This window comes from Barbus barbus, assembly GCF_936440315.1.
Source record: "Barbus barbus genome assembly, chromosome: 25".
NCBI classification, from domain to species: Eukaryota; Metazoa; Chordata; class Actinopteri; order Cypriniformes; family Cyprinidae; genus Barbus; species Barbus barbus.
In genome coordinates, this window is record NC_136753.1 from 2648502 (window position 1) to 2670482 (window position 21981).

A 21981-nucleotide genomic window follows, 5' to 3' on the forward strand; every position below is an offset into this window, starting at 1 on the left:
TAATACATCAGCTATTGTTTTCATAGCAAACTCAATATCCACTCCAAATTCCTACGTATGCAAGTAGCTCACTAAAAACCAAACATCTCTCTGTGGCTGTTTTAACCTTGTTTTGGAGGATTCTGTAAGATCTCTGTGTGTCTTTGAGGATTGTGGCTTGTGGTTTGAATTTAAATGAGACTCTGGCTTTTAGTGTAATTATTAGATTAATCTTACAGTCGGTCTGGCTGTTTATTATTATGAGTTGTCACATTTTATACAGGGAACTTTCTGTCATGTCCACCAATGATGGATGAATTATGAATATTTACCAGCCATAAACAGCTATTTTGCTCAAGCTATGAAAGTGTATTAGCATTACTTTTATTAAAGTATATTTGTGTCCGTATTGCAATTACATTTTAGGAAGGAAAACTGTAAGCATCTTAAATAAACAGAAGGTAAAAGTTGCTAAAGGATTTGACGTGTTTTCTGTGGCATATATGTTTTCTTTAGCATGCAGCATTTAAGCATGGCATATAAACTGCAATCAAACATGCATTTTGCATTTAAATGTGATGACATTCAAAGGTTATAAGAGTGAACACTTCCACTAAGATGTACACTTTCATAAATGAAGAATGCATTGTTGTTTTGTCAAGCACAGATGCCAGAGGTGGGCAGGCTGGGATCACTCATCCTAAGACAAGTGTCATGTGACTGAATGTGCAACAGAGCATAGACAGCACACCGGATGACCAGACAGCACACCGGATGAACGGCAGCCCAGTAATTACCCCCGTGTGTGCTGGGAGAGAGAGTATGTAATTAGGACAAGAGAAATCTTAATGCATTGTGTGTCGGCTAATGGCACTTCCTCTCCATGCTCTGCATGGGCATAAATCAAGCGAATCTGTTGCTTTGTCACAGTGGGGTGTGTCGTCCTTCACATTGATTAACATTATGAATTCATGCCACTGTGTCTATCTGCTACAGCCTCTGGCCCTGGGGAGCGGAGCGGTATATCAGAACAGATGTGAACTCACCCCGCTGTCACCCTATATCTCCCAGAGACAAGATCCTCTTTGTTTATGTCACTGAGGGCCTGTGTTTTTACATTCTGTGTGTTAAACTGAAATTTCTTGTAGTTGAATGTTATGGAAATGTCTTTGTCTGTGTGTTCGACATCCCCTTTGCTTTAATTTTTCAAGTCTATGTGCAAATAAATTATTTCTCTGACAATCATATTTTTGCAAGCTAACCTCCCTGAGCATTAGTAAATATGACTGTGTGGTAGAAATGAATGTGTTAGTTGACATATTGAGCACAGCTCTTCTTGTTGTATTAGCGTATAAACAATAATCAATCAATTTCATGAAATTAATATTTACTAGCATCTGTTTCTGATACTGAGGTAGGGCCCTATGATTTCCGCGATGCGGAAAACGCAGACGGAATTGTGGAATCCAGTCATAAAAATGGAATTTACTGTATAACGCAGAATGTCATGGAATTTGCCAGTTTTTGGATGCATGCATTAGGAATGCGCGGTATACCAATACTGGTAAAATACCAGTATATATTATATTTCAAACAGTACGATATCATAATTTTGCTCAATTCGGTATTTACAATACTAAAGAACCATTGAAATTTCGGTCACGTAATATTATGCACTTGCATTTCATACAATTGAATATTAATTGAATTTGAATTAAGCAAGAGTTTTGCTATATTAATTTTAGTATCAATGATATGAAGGGAATGTTTCTGCCGTGCTGTTAATATGAAGCAGCCGAGAGAGTGAGATTTATATTTAATGCTTTTTCTTTGGCTGACTCTGAAATCTGAAAACAATCTGAGAGAGAGAGAAATAATAACGCGATTTTAAATATTACTTTGATTGTTAGAATAACACTTTACAATAAATCAACATTTGTTGCATATTGCGTTAAATCAGTTGTATTCCCCCCCCCCCCCCCCCCCCCCCCCCCCCCTATGTTCCCGGTGGGTTTTTTGCTGCATTTTGAGACATTTTGTGTTTGCACTGAAAATATAAGAAGATTTGAATATATTTTTATTGTATTACTTAATTTATATATTTTTTTCTCCAACATCATAATGTAACCTATGATCCCTGTAGGTTTTTTGTTACAGTTTGATACAAAGGTATTAAGATATTTATTATTATTATTATTTTAATAAAATTGTTTTCAATTCACTCATCTTTTTTTGGGAGCTGGTTATTTGTCACCTATGATATCGATTTAGTATCGATACGAGGTATTACATTCTGGTATCGTACCGAAGCCAAAATGATGGTATCGAGCCATCCCTAGTATGCATCAAAGGTAGGTCAGTACACCTCTATCAAAACGCGATATGGACTATTGTCTGTGAATATTAAGCCACAAAATACCATTTAAACATGAATCATGCATGTTCTGCGTGTCTTTGTATGAATGAATGGTGCAGGTGTGGTTTTGTTTACTATACACATACTGAAGCGCGTGTGAGGCTCGCGGTGTTTTCAGCCTCTGCCGCCTCAATGTATGAGTACATGAACATATACACATAATCTCTAGACCTTCTCTGAGAGTCACTTCATGAGCATTTTGAGTTCATGAGCATCATGCTTCTTAAAACTATCGTCATAAATCATATACAAACAGAAACCTAAACGTCTTCACAGCCACCCGTCAAAATAAAAGTTTAACTTGAAGAAACTGACAGAAATAGTAGAAATATTACTATGTAATGATAGTAACGTTACTATTACTAATAATACAATTATTAAAACATTATTTTGAAAGGAATATTTACCAGAATTGATTTAGCAGAAAAATGTAGATACATTTACATTTCATGTAAACACACTGAAAAATTAATTTTTAAATTAATTAAATCAGTTAATTAGTGATGCTTTTGATTATTTAATTTAATGAAACCATTAAAATGGAATTGAAAAAATTAATGGAAAACAATATTTGGTAAAAAATAAAGCATTTTTACAGGTTTTTGTAATTTTGTAAATTTTTAATTTTTGTTGAACTTTTAATAATTTGCTGTTTAATATTGTAAGTTTCATGAATTTCAATTAATTATTTTTGAACTATTTCAATTAATTAATGCTTTTTGATTAATAAAGTTTAAAATAACGGAATCCAGAAAAATTTAAATGAAAAAAAAATAAAATGGAATTTGAGAAAAAAATTTAACAAATTTCATAGGGCCCTTATTGATGCTCTTGTAATATTGTGTTAGACAATGGCATTATTTTGGGATAAAAATAAATAAAATGTAAAATAATAATAATTAAAATTTACTTTAGCAAGTTTTTGCACTTAAGTTCAAGTTTCACACTTAGAATTAAGTAAAATCTACTAAACTAAGTTTGGTAGAATGCACATAGTGTTTGAATCTACTCAATTTGTTAATCTTTTAAATGTCCAATATAACTGAATTCAAAAATGCATTAAATGATTTCAGCACTTCATTTCAACATTTACTATTCCATTTCAGGCCAATGCAAGTGCAAAGCATGTTGGCAACTATAAATCTATCCATGTATATTTAATTAAGTAACTTTAGTATGTACAGGTGTTGGACAAAATAATGTGAACACCTGAGAAATAAGTCGGTTTTTTTTTGTTTTTATTAGGTGTTTTAGCATAATTTGCCATTAATGCAGCTTCCAACCTTTTTAGAATGTATTCATAGAACGTCTGAATGGTCTCCCGTTAAATATTGTCTATGAAAACATCTGGCAGTTGCTTCATTGAATCTGATTCTCAGTCTTCTTTCCAAAACTGCCCACAGGGGTTTGATAATATGCAAGTCAGGCGATTTGTCTGACCAGGGCAGATGTTGAAGTGCTTAGTGCTCCAGCTGTCCAGGTCTTATGATCTTTTTTACATTTCTTTATTTTTCGCTGTGATTGAAGTTTTAGCAGATAGCTCTTTCATGGATATTGGAAGTTCTCTGAGGTCAGATTTTGTGGAAACAGGGTCTTCAAGGTGGACATTTGAGGTTTGCTGTTGTATCTGTGTGTTGTTTGGACACAGTCCTCATGTTTGATGGTCTCTGTCATTCACTTTCGGTTTGTTTTTGCCGCCTTTGCTGAAGTCTATCCATATTCGTGTACACTGTCATAATCACAAAAGACTTTTGTTCTTAAAACACGAAAACAATCAGGCTGTTAAGATTACAGACACTCCTGCTAAACAGACTCACATGCTTTGTGTATACCTAGAGAATATAGACAACTAAATAAAAAATAAAAATATATTTTTATCCACTGTATCCTACAAAAATAATATAAACTCCTATAATAATGTGTTTATATATATAAAGTACATGTAGATTTTTCGTTCTTAATTGTGTTGTTTAGCTTGTCTTAATTAGGTAAACAGCAAAAAAAACTAAACAAAAACATTTTTTCCCCAGTGCAGGGAGCCGGAATAAACAGTTTGTTTCAGTTATTTTTTATTATTATTTTTTTATATATATCTAATAACACACAAAATAAAAAAAATCCTACATTTGTTGCATTCAATGATTGTTACGTCCTAGAAAAGCAGAGAAAAAGTTATGTAATACCTCAAGTGTCAGTAAACACAATTGTCGCGCTGCCCCAGAGGACTGTTTGGCAGCATTTGTTGATGTATTTGGCAGTTTGATGTGACGCCAATTTAGACAACCAGATTACTCTCTGGTTTGGGTCATTCTCATGAATGCAATCCTTCTCAGCATGAGGATTACAGAGAAGACACTCGCGGATCAAGAGAATGAAACAGCATTAATTTTCTAATTCAAAAAAGAGTCTGTCAGCATTTAGCAAGCATGAAAACAGCTGGATTATAGCCAGAGACTTTGCTCCACTGCAGAAGTGCCGTCACAGGACTTGCATGTGTAAGATTTCCTGACTTGTTCATCTGCTGTGATTCATTGCCACATTATTCCAAGCAAGACTTGCTTACATGCACATTACATGACATGAGACACACATTGCCAATTAGAAAGCTAATTAACCAACAGTAAAGTAGCTTTACGAGTCTGATGTTCTGGAAGGAAATTCTTATATCACCATTTTCCAGTTCATGGCAAACATGCTTGAATAAAAAGAGGCAGCTGTAGCTCAGTTGCCTCATTTTTGTCCCAAGGATTTGCACACATTGAATCTCGCATGGCTAACAGCAGGTGCTATTGTACTCTCAGATGACAGTCCTTTAGATTGAAAGCTACGGCTAGAATGAAGATGAGAGCAGTGTCACAAACATCCTCCTTGAATTCATGTGGGCTTGTGTGAGGTTTGAAGTGAAACTTAATTTGTAGAATTATGTGACACAATGACAATACTATTCAAAAACCAAGAATCATGGCTTCAGTTTCAGTTTGTGCATTGTTACTTTTGCCTATTCTCATTGCCTGTATGAGTGTGTGTGTTTGATTCAATGCACTGCCTTGAGACTGTGTAGTGTCTCATTTCGTAGATTGATTTTTCTTTCAAGTTATAGTGTACATTTCAAGTTTCATTACACAAGCCACACAGTCACAAGCACATACACATGCACACAGGTTCCAGAATGAATGTTTTGCCACACTTGCTAATAATGCTGGGTAAAAATAGATACATGTATCATGTAGTTAAATGTAACTTTCATATATTTTCAAAAATGGAAATTAAATTAAATAAATCAGCTTCACAGTAGTCACTTTAAATAACTATAATTATTTTATAGGATCACATCACTTTGGTGAGATGGCAAAGGTCAAATTATCAATCTTACATTGTTTTTTTATAAATAAACCATGCACTTTCTAAAAAAAAATATTACCGGCTGACTCAATAAATCCAGATTTTACTTGCATTTGGCGCTTGGCGAGTGTTAATTTTGGACATGCACACACAGATTCAGCCACATGCTCATTGCTCTGTACTGAATGCTGTGAATGGTGGGTGGCAGCTGGTAAAAAACGATTAGCCTAACGCTTCATATTTATTTAGTAACATTTTATTCAGATATGATATGTCCTTTTTATTTGAAAACAAAATGTACCCCAGGAATTGTGCTTCAGTGAAAACCGAATCTTTGCTTTTGAGAGTGATACAGTCTTATTTTTCCGCAGGTAATTTTTTTTCCCTGGCATTAGGTTTCCTGCTTTGAAGAGCCCTTCCATCAACCAGAAGTTTAATGAAAAATGATACATCTATAATTTAATTCTGCCCCATTTTTCTTAGTCAAAACACATTAATTAATAGTCCGAGCACTTTATCTAGAATACCCAGCAGTCCTGTTCAGGAGTAATTGGTTTCTGTAGGGAAACACGCATGTTTGACAGGTGGTTCAGGGGTTTGAGTGCCAGAGCTGTGAGATGCAGACTCAATATGCTGCCGTTCTGCATTATTTAGAAATGTTAAGTGGTCTAGTAGTGAGCTTTTGATATGAATGAACAAAGCTACACTTTGGTGGAGAGCAGTTATGTGAATAAAAAATACTCTTTAATACTTCACACTATTATTTCAAGTGTGATTGGTGCTCGTGCACACACACACACACACACACTTGCAATCACACTGACATGGTAACTAGCTGCAGGGACCAACTATTCTTTAATTGCATTAATATAAAACAAAGTTTCTTAGTGTTCATTATGTGCATTGAGTGAAAAATTGTGAAAAGGTTCTCTCCAATTCTTCATGTGAAGACTTTGTAACTTTTTAATATTATATTTTATATGAAATTTTTGCCATCGTAAAAATGATGCCACATTATTTAGTAACTACGGCAAGATCTGTTTCTGCAGAACAACAGCTAGTGAGCTCAATTGGAAAGCTGTGGAGTTGTCGAGGTTTTGAGTAATGGCTCTGAATGTGCAATCTAGCATCTATTTGCTTTCCCGCAAAAGCATTTTACAGATTTTTAACCAATATATTGAATCAGAATAAAATGAAATGCATTCCTTTATACACATCAGTGGATAAATTTACCTGGCTGGGGTTTTATTTTCACCAGTTCTTTTTAATCATGAATCTATTTGTGCCAATGTTTAAGCATATCTTTGTAAAGCTTGTATGTTTTTCTAAGTCTGTTTTCCAAGTCTGTTTTTTAGGATTTGCTTTAAGCCACAAATTGTGTTACATTTTACCTCCTGTTGGTTTTATTAGCATTATCTTTACAACAGCTCGCAGGTCAGACAAACAACTCCAGCTGTGTTCAGAATCAGTCAGCATGTTCTACTTAAAGAGTTCTTTATCTCAACAACAGCTTTTCTGCCAGCCAGTCAGTCTGTCTACCTACTTTATAAAAAACAAGCCAGCCTGTTTCAATGTCCCTACTGCCCTCAGTTACCTGTTGGTCTGCTGCCAGGTGGGAACAGGAGGGGCCGCCCCGTTTACCTGTGCGAAATCAAACAATAGCCCAACTCTCTGATTGGCCAGGGAGACAAAGCCCCTCCCTCAGCCTCTGTTGTAATTCAACACCTGACAGATTTTGCTTGTGCCTGAATTAGTCTTGTTCACACAGTCACAGGAACTGTGCGTCTGTCCCCAGAGACACTGTCCCAGCTAAGAGCTCAGATAGAGTAACGCCGCCTGCGCTGTGCCTGATATGGATTAGCCACTTGCTGTACACTTGCAGTTGCCTTCCTCTTCGGGACTTGGGTTTGGAGCCACTGGTTTTCCAGGTTTTTGCTGAAGGATTTCCTAAACTCTAATCAGATTTCCTTTGGATGTTTTTCTTCACATGGGTAAGTGATGCACATGCACTCGACTTTTGCTGGTAGTGGTAGTGTGCATGATCGTCTTGGCTAAACCTTGGCATTTCATAATAATATTCCATCATTTGCACTTATTAGTTTTATTAGTGGTGTGGTCTTATTAGTGGTGCGGTCTCTCTCATCTCTTCTGTGCACCTTCTTTTGCTGTTGTACAGAAACACACTGCTTAGGAGAAACCATTAGCAGAATCACAGCTGTCCTGTGGCGACTGATTTTCTCAGTCTTACATGTAAATCTCTGTTCATTCTACTTGAGCATAATGTTCACATCAGACGCTGCTTTTTCTGAGGGCGTTATGTAAGACTTTTTTAATTAGTCTGGTTGAATGTATAATTTAGATTGAATTATGGGGATATTGTGAAACTACACTGTCTTTCCTGGAAATGTTTTACAGAGAGTGTGTGAACTAGTGCAGTTTGTGATATACAAAAATTATGAACTGCTTCTATTTTACATGCTATTTCTTGAATTTGATCAACAGAATTTGTATTTAAATACAAATTCACTGCAATCAAGCTGATTTGATGATTTGAGAAAAAATACCCAAGAGCATCTTGAGCTTCCAATGGAAAAAAAAGACCTCTTCACATGATCAACGGCATAAATGTATTTGATTAGTGACATAGAAATGTATTAACTTATGTCATAACCTTTCTTTAACTTTGAAATATTACTTATTATTACTTATATTTACTCTGATGCTTTTTTATATTTCTTATATCTATTTTTCTTTCTTTTTTATTATAATTTTTTTTTAAGTTAAAATACTTTAAATAGGCCTATTATTAATAATAATATCATTAAATCTAAGATTTCCGTATCAGAATTTTGGACTATACATTTGTTCTAGTGTTCTTATCAGATATAAATTTCATTAATCGCAAGGTAGTCTCAAACTTAAATTGCCTTGACAAGTCAAATGTTCTTCATCATTGATCAGTTGAATAATTACAACAAATGCAAATAAATTTATACAAATATTAATTTTGATTATATACAGTTACTGGCATAGTTATACATGCATTTGGTGAAGGCCGCTCTGTTGATTATATGTAGTTTATATGTAGTTTCATCAGATTACCATATGTTTAGTAAAACAGTTGATCCCTATTTCCTATATACTGCATTTATATTCCCTCTATACAGCATATGGCATTCACTATATAGGGAATAATGAAGGAGTGAGTAATTTGGCACACAGGAGCGGTGCCAACGTATGTACATAACCAACCCTTTTTTGACAGAAGCTAACCCGCAGGCTTGTTTGTTGTTGTCACCTAGGCTACAATTGCACATTTTCATTTGTCCAAGGCCTGTAATAAGTCATTTGGATAAATGTATGTTCGACTACAGTATAACAATCAAGAACGCTACAGGATAACAGGTGAAAGGCGAAACCAAAAATGCAGAAAGTGAAAAAACGATATGCGGACCAAATAAACTTTAACGGGTAAACTGTTAATGCGTGAAACAATCTCATGGGCTGGTAGTTTGAGACCCCTTCTTTAAAGTGAATTTTACTTATATATATGTAACAAAACCGGGGCATATAGATAGAGCTGGGGAACTTTGCCTCTGCCGTGATTGAATGGTTTTATCAAAAGTGTCTTTTTGGAGAGAAGTCAGCAGGAACTAGGCTGTCTGTCTCACTTTGTTCAGCGGGGAACGGAGTCTTGTCCCCAGGGAGTGATTCTATTTCACACAGAGAGGCTTACGTCTTTCAAGCATACCATTGTCTCGTCTAATCCCACAGTCCTGCCCTGCTGCAATGCCATCCATTCAGTCACCGCCAGCATATCGCTCTCTCTCTCCCTCACTTGCTTCCTCACTTTTTGCTCTTTCTCAGTGGCTTGCATGTTACTACATGGACCACCAACAGGCTTCTCTCATTCATAATAACAGAGAAGGAGACATTCAAGAGATGGAACATCGGTCCAGAGAGGCAGTTTGTGGCTTTGTTTAGTCCCCAGATGGAACAATACAAGCGGTAGTTAGAGATCTTGACCCCGCTGGCATTTTGAACACAATCTGTGACCTCTCTCATCCCTCCAGTGGTTCGGCTGTCGCAGTTACTGGTGCGTTTTACGACTGTAAGCTCAGCCCATTCAGGTCTGTGTGTATAGGGGGACATTCATCATGTCCCGTATCAGCTGGGTCGACATTGCAGAAGTTTGAATAGGGGGTTTATCGCTAATGTAGTGTTGTTTGCTGTGTGGATCTTTGTTGTTTGTCCTGTTACGATGCTGTTGCCTGATTATTGTTGTGATTTGCTTTGGTTTTTGTGTTGCTTTTGCTGTGGCTGTGTGGTTCAAGTATTTAGTAGCTGTTGGTTTCAAACCCCAAATAATGGCAACATTTTAGCCTTTACTCTTAAAGGGACAGTGGACCTCTGTGTAACACAAAAGAAGATTTTTTTTTTATTTTTTTTTTTATACATTAACATTTTTTTAGACTTTTTTTTTAATAAATCCATACAGTGAAAGTTAATGGACTCTAGTGTTTTTTATTCATTTAATTCACTGTATTGTACTGTACACTTTATTTCATTATAAATCTAGTTGATCTAGTAGGCTTTTCCAGCCACAGGCAATTATAAGATTGTAAATGTATTTTCTTGCAGCTGAAATACATTTTTAAATATATTTTGGCATATGAAAGTTGAACTTTACATAGTCACTGGCTACATTTACATGCAACCAAATAATCCATTTGCAATCGGATTGATAGCTTAATCGGACTGAAAAGCCTTCATGTAAACACATTAATCGATCCGATTGAGCTCGATCCGAAAGAAATTTCAACCAGATTGAAAGGGGTGTGTGACGAGTTGGCTGTCTCCGCCTTATTATCATCACCACCCTGTCCCTTATTCGCCGCCCTTCACCAGACTCCCGACAGGAGTGGGAGTCTGCAAAAATGAAAAACACTTACCTACAGTATATGTACACTGCCCTCCAAAAGTTTGGAAATGCCCTAGAAAAGTGGGGTTTTGGACAATATTGGCATGAATCCTTTTTAATTTGTGATAATTTTGCACTGATAAGGGACAACACAAACTACAAAAACATATTTTATTGCATAAACAGTTCATACATATAGAAAAAACTAAAATTTTGGATTCATCAAAATATCCACCATTAGCAGCTATTACAGCTCTGCATAATCTGGGCATCCGAGCTGTCAGTTTATTCAAACATTGACTTTGAATTGGCAATCAATTGTTGAACCTATTAAGCTGTGCTGACCCAAAAATCTTTTAAAAACATGGGCCAAGTTTAAACCATTAACCAGGCATCACAGCTGGCAAAGGGGCATGTCTGACTTTGACATGTATATATTTCCATTATTATGTTTTATTGCTGGTCTTCAATGATAATGTCAAGTTACTTTAATGTATTTGCACCAAAAAATGATAAGGATTTATGCTGATATCGTCCAAAACCACACTTTGTCAGGGGTGTTTCTAAACTTTTGGAGGGCAGTGTACGAATCACTGCAGTTTCCAGTTGAAATAAACACTAGAGGCAATAAAACTCAGACAACTTTTATTCCTTTTCACACAAGGTATGATTTACAGGTACAGAGTTTTGAAGGCTAATTTCACACAATTGCTTGCAGAACATTATGTTATGACTTCAAAACAATTTTAACATGCTGCAAGATTTGAAAACTGATACTTTTGAACATTGTCATCACATATACAGCTTCATATGCATAAGTTTTCTAATTCAGTAGGTTTGCTCGGTAACTCACGCAATACGGCGCACTTGAGAGATGAAGAGCTCCAGTTCGAACTCCGGTTCAACAAAAACTACGGTTCAACAAAACAGCTCAAATCCACATAAGGAAGTTAAAATAGCACAGCTGTTTTTATATTTCACTTTTGCATTTGTTAACACTATCGGGTAGGTTTAGGATTGGGTTTGTTGTAGGGGATATTTCCAACACGATAGAGCCCTTTAGATACCTTTAGGGACACTCCCTGGATTTTGGAATTCTGAACAGACGCAATACGTACCTCAAGCAGCATCATAAAAATGCAGGAATACGTACCTGTACCAACATATTAAAAACGTACCACGGTCACGTATTCAACCTGTGTTTTAGCAACACTCTCTGGACATTTCACTTTGAAACTGCCGCAAAATGTGCAGTAAGGTACGTAATAATGGTGTTGCAGAAATGTGTTTAGAGGCACGTATTTCCAATGAGCCTGGGTTTGCAATGACGTAGAAATAGCGTAATGATGTATGTCGCGTGGATTGAGTTGTTCTTCCTTTTGAATAAAGTGTTGTATAAATGTGTGTCCCATCATTATTAAACTCTCCTTTCACTCTGAAACTGAAGTGGAGCAGGACAATGTTCCACCAGCCCTTGTTTCGGATTCTCATCCACAGACGGAGGGGCATTTTTACTGCGTGATAAATATACACAGCATGGCATAGCGGTTTATATGTAATATTTACCCAGAAATGGATAAATATTAATTCTGCTGCTTAAAACAAAAAAGAAACAGTATAGGAGAGTGGATATTATGTGCAAACAGTGGGAAACTCTATATTAGTGCAGTGTGCGCATGTCAAAATAAAAAATCAATTCTAATTTGAAGCTTGTGACATAAAAATGCACACATCAACCTGATCACTTTATTTAGCGTTAAACACTAAATTCAGATATATACATCGGAATGAGTCCGACTGAAACATGTAAACAATTGTGCATGTAAACATAGCCAGTGTTACACACACATACACATAATTTTTTTAACCATAAAATCATTGTTTTCAGCAAACCATCTACATTCAGATGATTCAAAGGACCCTTGATGCTTCAATTTTGCTGTTTCGATTGATATCTACAACCATTACAGTGATCTGAAGAACCTATAAAGATCAACAGTGTTTTAATCTACAAAGAACCATAAAGCAACTCAACCCTATAAAAGGGTTTGGCTAAAGGTTCTTTACTAAACCAAAAGCTCTGCAAACGTTTTAGTTTTCACTGTTCAAGGCACTTGACCTCAGATTGCACCAGGGTTCTTTTGAATAAGAAATTGTCTGATTGAAGAATAGCATATTGTTTCATGAATACCTCCCCTATTTGTCATTGGAGGATGGACACATAACAGATACAGAGTCCAGGGGGTTTCCTCTGAATGTTTCATCTCACTTGGATGTGAATGAAACCACTGTTAGCAGTGGTGACAGTAATTTGTTTGGCTTATAAAGACTGCATTTGCTGTTTATTGCTCTCTTTGATGGAGAATTCAAAGTCCCTCCATCATGAACCTCTGGAGAGGAGTTCAAAATAAACCCAGTTTAATTAGCATTTGAATTTCTGTCCGTTGTGATTTACAGTGCCATCCACTGAAACTTGCTCTCTGTCTGTAATTTCTGTTATCACGGCCTTCCGTAGAGACCCGAGCGAAAGGCGCCAAGCTTTTAACAGCATTATTCCGGGCTGCTATATTCAGTTTCTTGCTTTAAAAGTGGCGATACAATCTTGAAAATAAACCATCTCTCCTTCCTTTGAAAACTTCAAAAGCAGATGTGTGAATCTGCAAACTTTGATCTTCTTTGACCTGGAACTTTGATTGGTGAGCAGCTCTGTACTTTTCCCCCTTATGAAATAGGATACATCTGTAGTAATTACAGAGCTCGCAGAGCTGTAGCCTTATTCCTCAAACATTCAGATTAACCCTGCGTATTAAACTTTTTCAATTAATTCAGCTTGAAAAGCTTAATGTACAGACTTTGTAGATAATTTCAGCATTAGCTCTATTTTTGGCTTTTCAACATTTTAATGCTGGGGTGGATGAGACATGATGCATTTTCAGAAAAAAAGCTACAAAAGCTTTCACTGGGGGGGTACATCCTCAGAAGGTCCTCAGAATGTATGAAGTCCATATTGGTACCTTAAAGGTACATATTAAAAACTATAGTGTATGCCTACATATTAGTATCTAAAAGGTACAAACGTGTACCTTTTAAAAATCAGTGACCGCTTTTGTACCTTTATTTTCTGACAGTGTACACAAACAATTTCAATATCAAGATTTTAGGTTAGATGTATATGAATATTTAAGGGAAAATTTATATTTTATGTCTTGTAACTAGTTACTAAGTTTGTCTACCCTTTTCAACAATCGTTTACCTTTCACCTATGGTAGTTTATTTTATATTGTCCTGCAATGTGTCCTGCATTTACAAAAATACTAAAAGTCCCAATTAATATCATAAAAGTTGCATCCATATAATCTTTTTTTTTTTTTTTTTATAAAATGACTTTGGATGAAGTATAGGACACATCAGCTTTCTGTAAGCAGTTCATGTTAACTACCTACTCAGATTTAAGATTTACTGTATGTAAATCTCTTATTGATTTGCATTGATAGAATACTCAGCATTCAAAATGTGATGGCGTAGTCATAATATTTGCATACTGAATTCTGATTCTGTGTGTGTAATAAAACGCAATTGGTCTTATACTCTACCATTATTGTTTCTATTCAACCATTTATAGTCTAGTTTACATTGCAAAGATGATGATGCATTATGTATTCTCGGGAGTGTCATGACAACAGCAAAGCTGCTCTAACGTGCCATGTAATTCCCAAAGACTATAACTATAACCTAAACTTACATAAAACTAAAACACTAGTCTTTGGGAGCCTTGCAAGCACTGCCTTTTCCTTGTGGAAATGCAAATGTAGTTTTGCAATCTAAAGAAGCGCAAATACTCTTTGCCAGCGTTTCTAAATGTTATGCAGTTTCATGTTTTCCTAAACTTTTATTGTATACTGTCACAGATGTCTGGCGTCTGCGCCGGAGAACCCGAGGGACTCTTGATTCCTGCTGTTTGTGTGTGTGTGTGTGTCTGACACAAGTCTGCACTCGTCCTTGAGTATCTTCGGAAAGGATTCTGACAGTAGTGTTGCTTAGAGACCGTCTCTGTGTGTTCTCCGCTCACTATGAAGCCCAAAACTCGAGGATTAGAGGACAAGAAAAGTGTATGAATGCCATTTGTAGACAATAGGAAACCCAGTCAGTGACTCTTTAAAACATTCTGCAATGAAACGTACAGCATAATGGCTGAAGGTGCTTTGGTTTTACAACAGGTGTCCCACTGAACTGAAAGCTCTTTTCTCCACATGGAAGGTGTCATTCATATCCATGTCACGGCCCCTTTTGTGTTACATGACCTTTTTTGACACACCCTGCGACCATGCAAAATTAGAACTGGATTTAACGTGTTTGCGAAAGATTCTCAGCTGTTGTCGTAGAAAGTGACCGTGGAAGGATCTACGGCTTGTTTTCCACCTCTAGGTTTGTTTGCACGAATGAGCGGCTGGAAATACAGAGCAGCGTGTCATTTATTAGCGGGTCATGTTCTACATTTACAGGCTTGTCTGTACCCGTCAGAAGCACTTGAGGAAATAATATGATTCTTATCCATATTCATTCTCTGACTCATCCGCCACTGGCTGACCACCCGCACATGCAAGTCATTTCAGATAAGGCCTTTTTCTTTCCGTCTTCCTAGCCACTGGTGGACCCCTGCATCTCCCTCACATACACACACCAAATATATATGCACAGCGGTGGATTCAGATTAAACGTTGTCTCTCTCCAGTGGGCCACATGCTGGGACTATCACCCCACTGCTTTCCTCATCAACACACAGAGCTGAATAACAGCATCTATGACTGCTTCCCTCCTGCTTTTAATGAACACACAACTGTGTGGAAAACATGTGAAACAGTATTTGGCCACTGTGGAATCATCAATGTATTTTATGCTCTTACATGTATTGTTTCACACAGTTTGAGCCACATAATCATATATTCTGAGTTGGAATATAGCACTGCAAAAATGCTCTTCTAAATTTATGTATTTTACTTAGCAAAACTGCATATGATATTCAGATGCTTGTTTTAAGCAATCAAACCTGCAATTAGTAGGAAAAAGTCTGTCAAGGAAACAAGATGAAGAATATATCTGTCAAGGAAAATATTCTTATGCAGTTTGACTTCTCATGTACATTTATTTTGTTCTAGCGATGCTTAGATTTTTTTACTGCAAAAAAGATAAATAATATCTAACCACTGTAAAACCAATGTAAATGAGAGGCAATGCTGCATAAGATATTCAGATGCTTGCTTTAAGCCATCAAACCTATAATTAGTGGGAAAAAAGTCAGTCAAGGAAACAAGACAAGGAAAATATTTGTCAAAGAAAATATTCTAATGCAATTTTACTTCTCATGTACATTTATATTGTTCTAATGATGCTCAGATTTAAAACAAGATTTACATGATAAACAAAACTGCACAAGATTCAGATTCTTGTTCCATGCCTTCAAACCTAAAATTAGTTGGAAAAAGTCTGTCAAGGAAAACAAGACTTGGAAAAAAAAACATTTGTCAAGGGAAATTTTCTTATGCAATGTTGCCTCTCATGTAAATTTATCTTTATCTTCCGATGATGTTTAATTTTTTTTACTGCGAAAAAAGATAAATATACTGATTAAGAATATCATTTACAGTATGAAGATTATCTATATCTAAACAAGATTATCTTTATCTAAAGCTTTGCATTGGTATGTGAAAGTGTGATGTTAAAGCTGCCATTACAGAGAAGTGAAACTGTTCCTTATGTGATTATATAACTGAAAAGTATCTAAATGTTTTCTGATATACAACATGATTTTTCATATTTTGTTATTATAGTTAAAGTGGCACATTTATTCCCATGTTTATGTGAGAAACTCAAGGGAAATATTTAATATTTGCATCATAGATGTTACGAATGATGTTGGGTTTACACCTGAATCCTTCAATTAGTTCTGCTGATACAGTGACAGATAACAAAGCCTTTATTCATGCCATAATCCTCTTTCTCTGTTTTGAAATGGAAAAGTGAGAGGAACCCAAACAGACACATATCACTTGGAAATAATGAACGTGTGTCCCTGCAAAAGGTCAGATTATTCAAATCATAGCCATACGCAGCCCATCTGTTTTGACTCCATGAGTCTGATTCATCTCAGGTGTCAGATTAGTTCTGGAGGATTTGATATTTTCTGCACGTTTAATACAATTCCAGACACTGTGATTTTTTAAATCTGTTTTCAGTGTTATCGATCGGGATGTTAATGTCGGAACGAGATCCTTAATCGAATGAATGATACAGTTAGTGATCAATACTGTCGGACCAAAAACACACTGCAGGAGCGTATTTGATGGACAGATTCTGTCGAGACACCGCCAAGGCTTCTCATGGAAAGTAGACCAGGGTTTATCTGTCTGGTGCCATTGATTGACCACTCAAATAACCGTTACATGTTTTCCAGTGTTAATTTCGTTGACGAAGACGACGACGAAAAATATTCGTCAACAAACCTTTTTTCTGTGACTAAGACGAGACGTTGACGAGCTAAAACTAATATCTGATGATAAAAACTATGACGAAATTTATGCGCGTCTTCGTTAACAAGACGAGACGGGACTAAAATGTTATTTGAGGACTACCGGACATTCAAAATACATCCTATAGGCTAAGTTAACTGTCTTGTCTTTCAAAATGTGCGTCTCTGTCATTGGATAAGGTGCGTTTGCATGGCAGCCGCGGTGGACGGATAGGCTACCAAAACGCGAACTAGCGATCTGAAACAATGGCCTCAGCACCTGAAGGGTTAGGGAGTGGGTGACCAGTCGTCTCGTTTTTCCCGGGAGTCACAATTCATTGTCGATTAACTTAAAGTCAGTGAAGGTGCGATAGGTGGAAACACGCTGATAGAAGTGCTCTCTCTCGCGCACGCTCCACTTCTTCAGTTCTCATACAGCGCGCGATCAGTTCACAGTGCTCAAATACACACACAGCAGTCCACATGTCTCTCATGTAGAGTATCTCACGGAAATACAGTCCGTTATGGTTTAAGTGAGCTTAAACAGGTGGGTGAAAACTGAATGTATGTCAGTAGGCTATTACATACTTACCTTCCGTCTTAAATGGACAGCATTCCTAATTATCTGTCATAAATGTTAACCAACAAAAGATGTTAAATACATTTATACTTTAGTAAACCTACTGTATCTGAAAAATGTGATTAATTTATATCTCTACCAAAAAATGAAAATTGATTCCAGTTTTTCCAAATTCAATCCTTGATTCAAATTTCTCATAACTAAGCTTAATTGATTTGGTCTAAAGAGAGAAGTATTGATGACTATTTTTGTTTGAATACTACATATAAAATAGCTTCCAAAATAAATGTTGGTAACTGCAGTTTGACTAAAAGTTGACAAAAATGCAATGACTTTTCGTCGACTAAAACTAGACTAAAACTATGAAAGACTCAAATGACTCAAATGTGACTAAGACTATTAAGCATTTTCGTCTCAAGATAAAGACTAAGACTAAATCAAAAATGCCTGCCAAAATTAACACTGATGTTTTCAAATACTGTATGAGATATAAGAGCATTTTGATAGCGGTAGAACACCATAGATGTGTATATATATATACCATATATATATAGGTATTTGTTGGTTTTTGTCATTTGACGAAAGAAGATCCTTAAAATGCAGTAAATTGTATGTCACATTTTTAGTCAAAAGCGGCACCTTTTTACCAACATTTTAGTTGACAAGAACATATGAGCATAAGATTTTCTATGACTCATATGTGTTTTAGTGCGTTGCTATGGAAAAACCTTTGTTAATGAAGCACTTTAGTTTGCCGGTGTTCACTTGCGTCAATCCCCGACATTGATTATGATTGGATAATTTGAGACAGTCATATTCTCTGTAGATTTTTCTGCTTTCTTCAAAAAACTGTATTTTTTTTATCTCACAGTTTTGTGAAAGGTGTTTTAATTACATTTTTTAATAATAAATATTTTTTTTCTTTATCTTGTTTCTGTTATCATCTAAATCAAAAAATCCTATTTAAGATTACCATTTTCATCTGTAATTTCTCTGATGAGATTGTTTGCACAAAGGGTTTTTGCACAGACGAGCACAAAATGTAGTTTTATTCATGACCTTGCTTGCATGACAATGTTGCTCTAACTTCTTTCTAGAAACACCCAATAAGTTCTGGCTGCCAAGGCAGAAGAACACGTTATCTTTCAATCGGATTACTAATGAACCATTTTTCAGAATTTAATATTTCCCCCTTTGCTCTCTCTTTCTCTCCTCCGCTCGTATGATAAGGCGTCCTCTCATTTAGTACAGTGATAACTCACTGAGGCATGTTAACCGCATCCCTGAGCGCTTCTTTAATTGACTAACTTTTTAGTATCTCTCTCTCATTCTCAAGTTATTTAGCATTCATTTCACTGGCAGAAAAGCGAGAGCTGCCAGTATATCTCTCAGAGACAGACCCTCGACATTATATCACACGCACACAACACGGAGCTCGGTAACAAAACTCCCTCTAGTGCAGACACAATGTGCATCAACAGCACTTTGCCTCTGTCAGTCTTGAATTATGTATTTTGTTTGATTTTCCCACAGCGACGGCTGCAGACATGCATGACGGTGTGAGTGAGAGAGAGAGAGAGAGAGAGAGAGATAGTGATGCTATAGATCTTGATTACAGTGACACTCTCATCAGAGCACACATGCTCACATAAACGCTCTTGTCAATAGTGAGATGTTAATGTGAGCAATGCGAGTGAAAGAGCCGTCCTGGTAATTAATTCCAATTCAAGGCCTAAGTGCTTTGAGGAGACATAACTGTGAGCCGCCATGATGCAGCGGGTTGAACCGCCTCTCTTCTGGCTGCATATTGCACTGATGCAAGAACAAGGAAAGATGGAAAAAGCTCTCTACAAACCTAAGTGAGCTGCCTTTCTGTCTTCTGTCTGCTCAGATGCCTTCCAAAGGCTTTACAATGACTGTGATGCAACAAAGCTGAGCAGCTTATTCACTACCAACAGCACAGATACTCTGCCGATTTAGTTGTTGTCAGTGGGTCCTTTTTTGTTAAAATGACACACCTTTATTATATCAAACTCTTATTTTTTAACATATGTCACATGATCCTTCGGAAATCATTTTAATATGCTGATTTGCTGCTCAAGAAACATATTTTTTCTTTAGTGAATGATTTTCATTTATTTTATTTGCTTATTTATTACAAAAAGAAATAATGCAACAAGCTGGAAATTTTACAGCTATGATATCATTTATAAACACCATGCAGAAAATTAGTGTTTGGCTTGTATTTGTCTTTTTAGTGATGCTTTCAAGGCTATCGCAAGTAATTTCTGTAAAATTAAACAAAAAAGCTAGTGTTTTCCAGCTAGAGAAGATTATCTTGGTGACATTTCACGATAAGTTCTATATTGTTGAGCTCTGATTATAAAACATAAGTAGGCACTATATGAAATTGACATTTTTACTTGTCAGCAATGCATTCTTGGTTTGCCTTCTCTGTGGAATTTACATGCAGTGTTGCTTTTTATTTTGTCCACAGTCTTGGTTTTGCAGCCTATCTTTTGAAACAGCTTATGTGTTGAGCCTTTGAAGCCTTTCAAGGTTTTCATAGTTTTGGAAAATGAGAAAGGAGTCCTCTCCCCTGCTGTCTTCTCTATTAAAGCTGAGAGCTCTCTCTTGGGTGCCCATCTCTCTGAGGAGGGACCTGCTATGGCCACTGACCACATTGTTATAATAGACAGATTTATGTGCTCGAGGGACTCATAAAGCTGCTCTCCTTTTCCTCCCACGAGTCACATCATGCTGTCCCTCCCTCCTGCTGAACTGCTGTACTATTATAACCCAGCTGGCAGATAGAAACGCTTTCGCTCTCGCTCTCGCTCTTATTCTCTCTGTAAGCGCACTCGTGCATAAGAGGAAATACAGGTGCATTTTAACTGAGCGTGAGACAACATCATGGACAACCCGTCAGCCATCACCTCTCACTCCTGTTATACCACACTTTCAGCTCTAATGGTGATAGATGTGGCACACTTGTGCACTTGTGCATTATAATGAGAAGCAGGTGGCGTGTTTATTCCCCAGGAAGTGTGTCGGCGCGCGTGCATGTGACTGATATCCTGTACAGCTAATGAATAAGAGCTGAGCATGAGAGTGCACTGGGCAGGTCACGACAACAAACCCTCTTGGACACACGGTAAAACATTTAGGGTCAGACAGGTGAGCAAATAGACGGTACCTGTGGAGGTTAATTACTGTTGTGTCCTGAGGCTGAACATTAACCCCGGTCACCTATGGGCCTCTGCACTGGCTAAATCCTCTGAACTCATGCCATCACTCGCTCAAAAGGTCATAACGGATGTCACTGTCACAGCTTCTCAAGCGCAAAGTGCCTATTCCCAAATGTTAGCGTCAGGATATTGATTGGTGGCAGATGGTATCATTTAATTGGTCGACGGCACTCTCTGGCCCTCAGCGTTTAATCACATGCAGTGCATTTATGAAACCCCAATTAATCAAAACACAACAATCAATGCGCAGCAATGTGTGCGAATCCTAAACCAGCTACTTTAGGAGCAACTCCCCCAATTGCTGCATGGCAGAAAACCATAGGATTTTAAAGATTTTATGCTTGTTTCGTCATGTTAGGCTTTTATTTGAATCAACAAAAGTCTTGAAGCAAGCGTGTTTGACATCGATTCTTTGTGTAAGGAGAGATTAACAGTTTTTTTGGGTTTCCAATACAACATGATACCCGATCAACATGCATAAAATTACAACCATGTTTTGAACTTTTAAACTTATTGTTGTTGAGTATTTGATCTCAACACAGTAAATAGCAAACGTTTTGGATATAAATCATCCTGAAGTATTTGTGCTCCAATGATTCTTTAAATCTTAAGTAAGCCGATGCACAATTTATACCTGCTGAATGGTGAAACAGGTGAAAATATTCCACAGACTTGTATTGAAGGAGGAATGTAGGAATGTAAGCCATGTTCAGAGACCAGATAACACAGACTTGAAGGTGCTTTTATGAAATATGCAAGATATGAAAGAAAAAAAAAACTACCAACCACATAGAATACCCTTCTAACTGCAAAAATCGAGTACAAAATCTAGATTTAATTAGACTGTACTTATAGTAAATGCATTTCTATAAATGCAAAACATGTTTGTATTCATACTAATTTGATGAGAACAAAGCTTGAACTGAATTGAGATTAATGGCACTATTGTATATTCTGTACAGCTGCTTTACACCTGAATGAAATTTGTTT

At 36.6% G+C, this 21981-nt stretch overlaps 1 protein-coding gene across 1 annotated transcript in view; it reads left to right on the top strand.

Annotated features, from left to right (window-relative positions):
* Nucleotides 1–7484: 7484 nt before the first annotated feature.
* Nucleotides 7485–21981, top strand: part of LOC306844848 (receptor-type tyrosine-protein phosphatase F-like) — a 183250-nt gene continuing 168753 nt past the window's right edge. The window contains exon 1 of the mRNA XM_079377260.1: nt 7485–7728. The gene's annotated coding sequence lies outside the window, so the exon portion shown is untranslated. The remainder of the gene's footprint in view (nt 7729–21981) is intronic.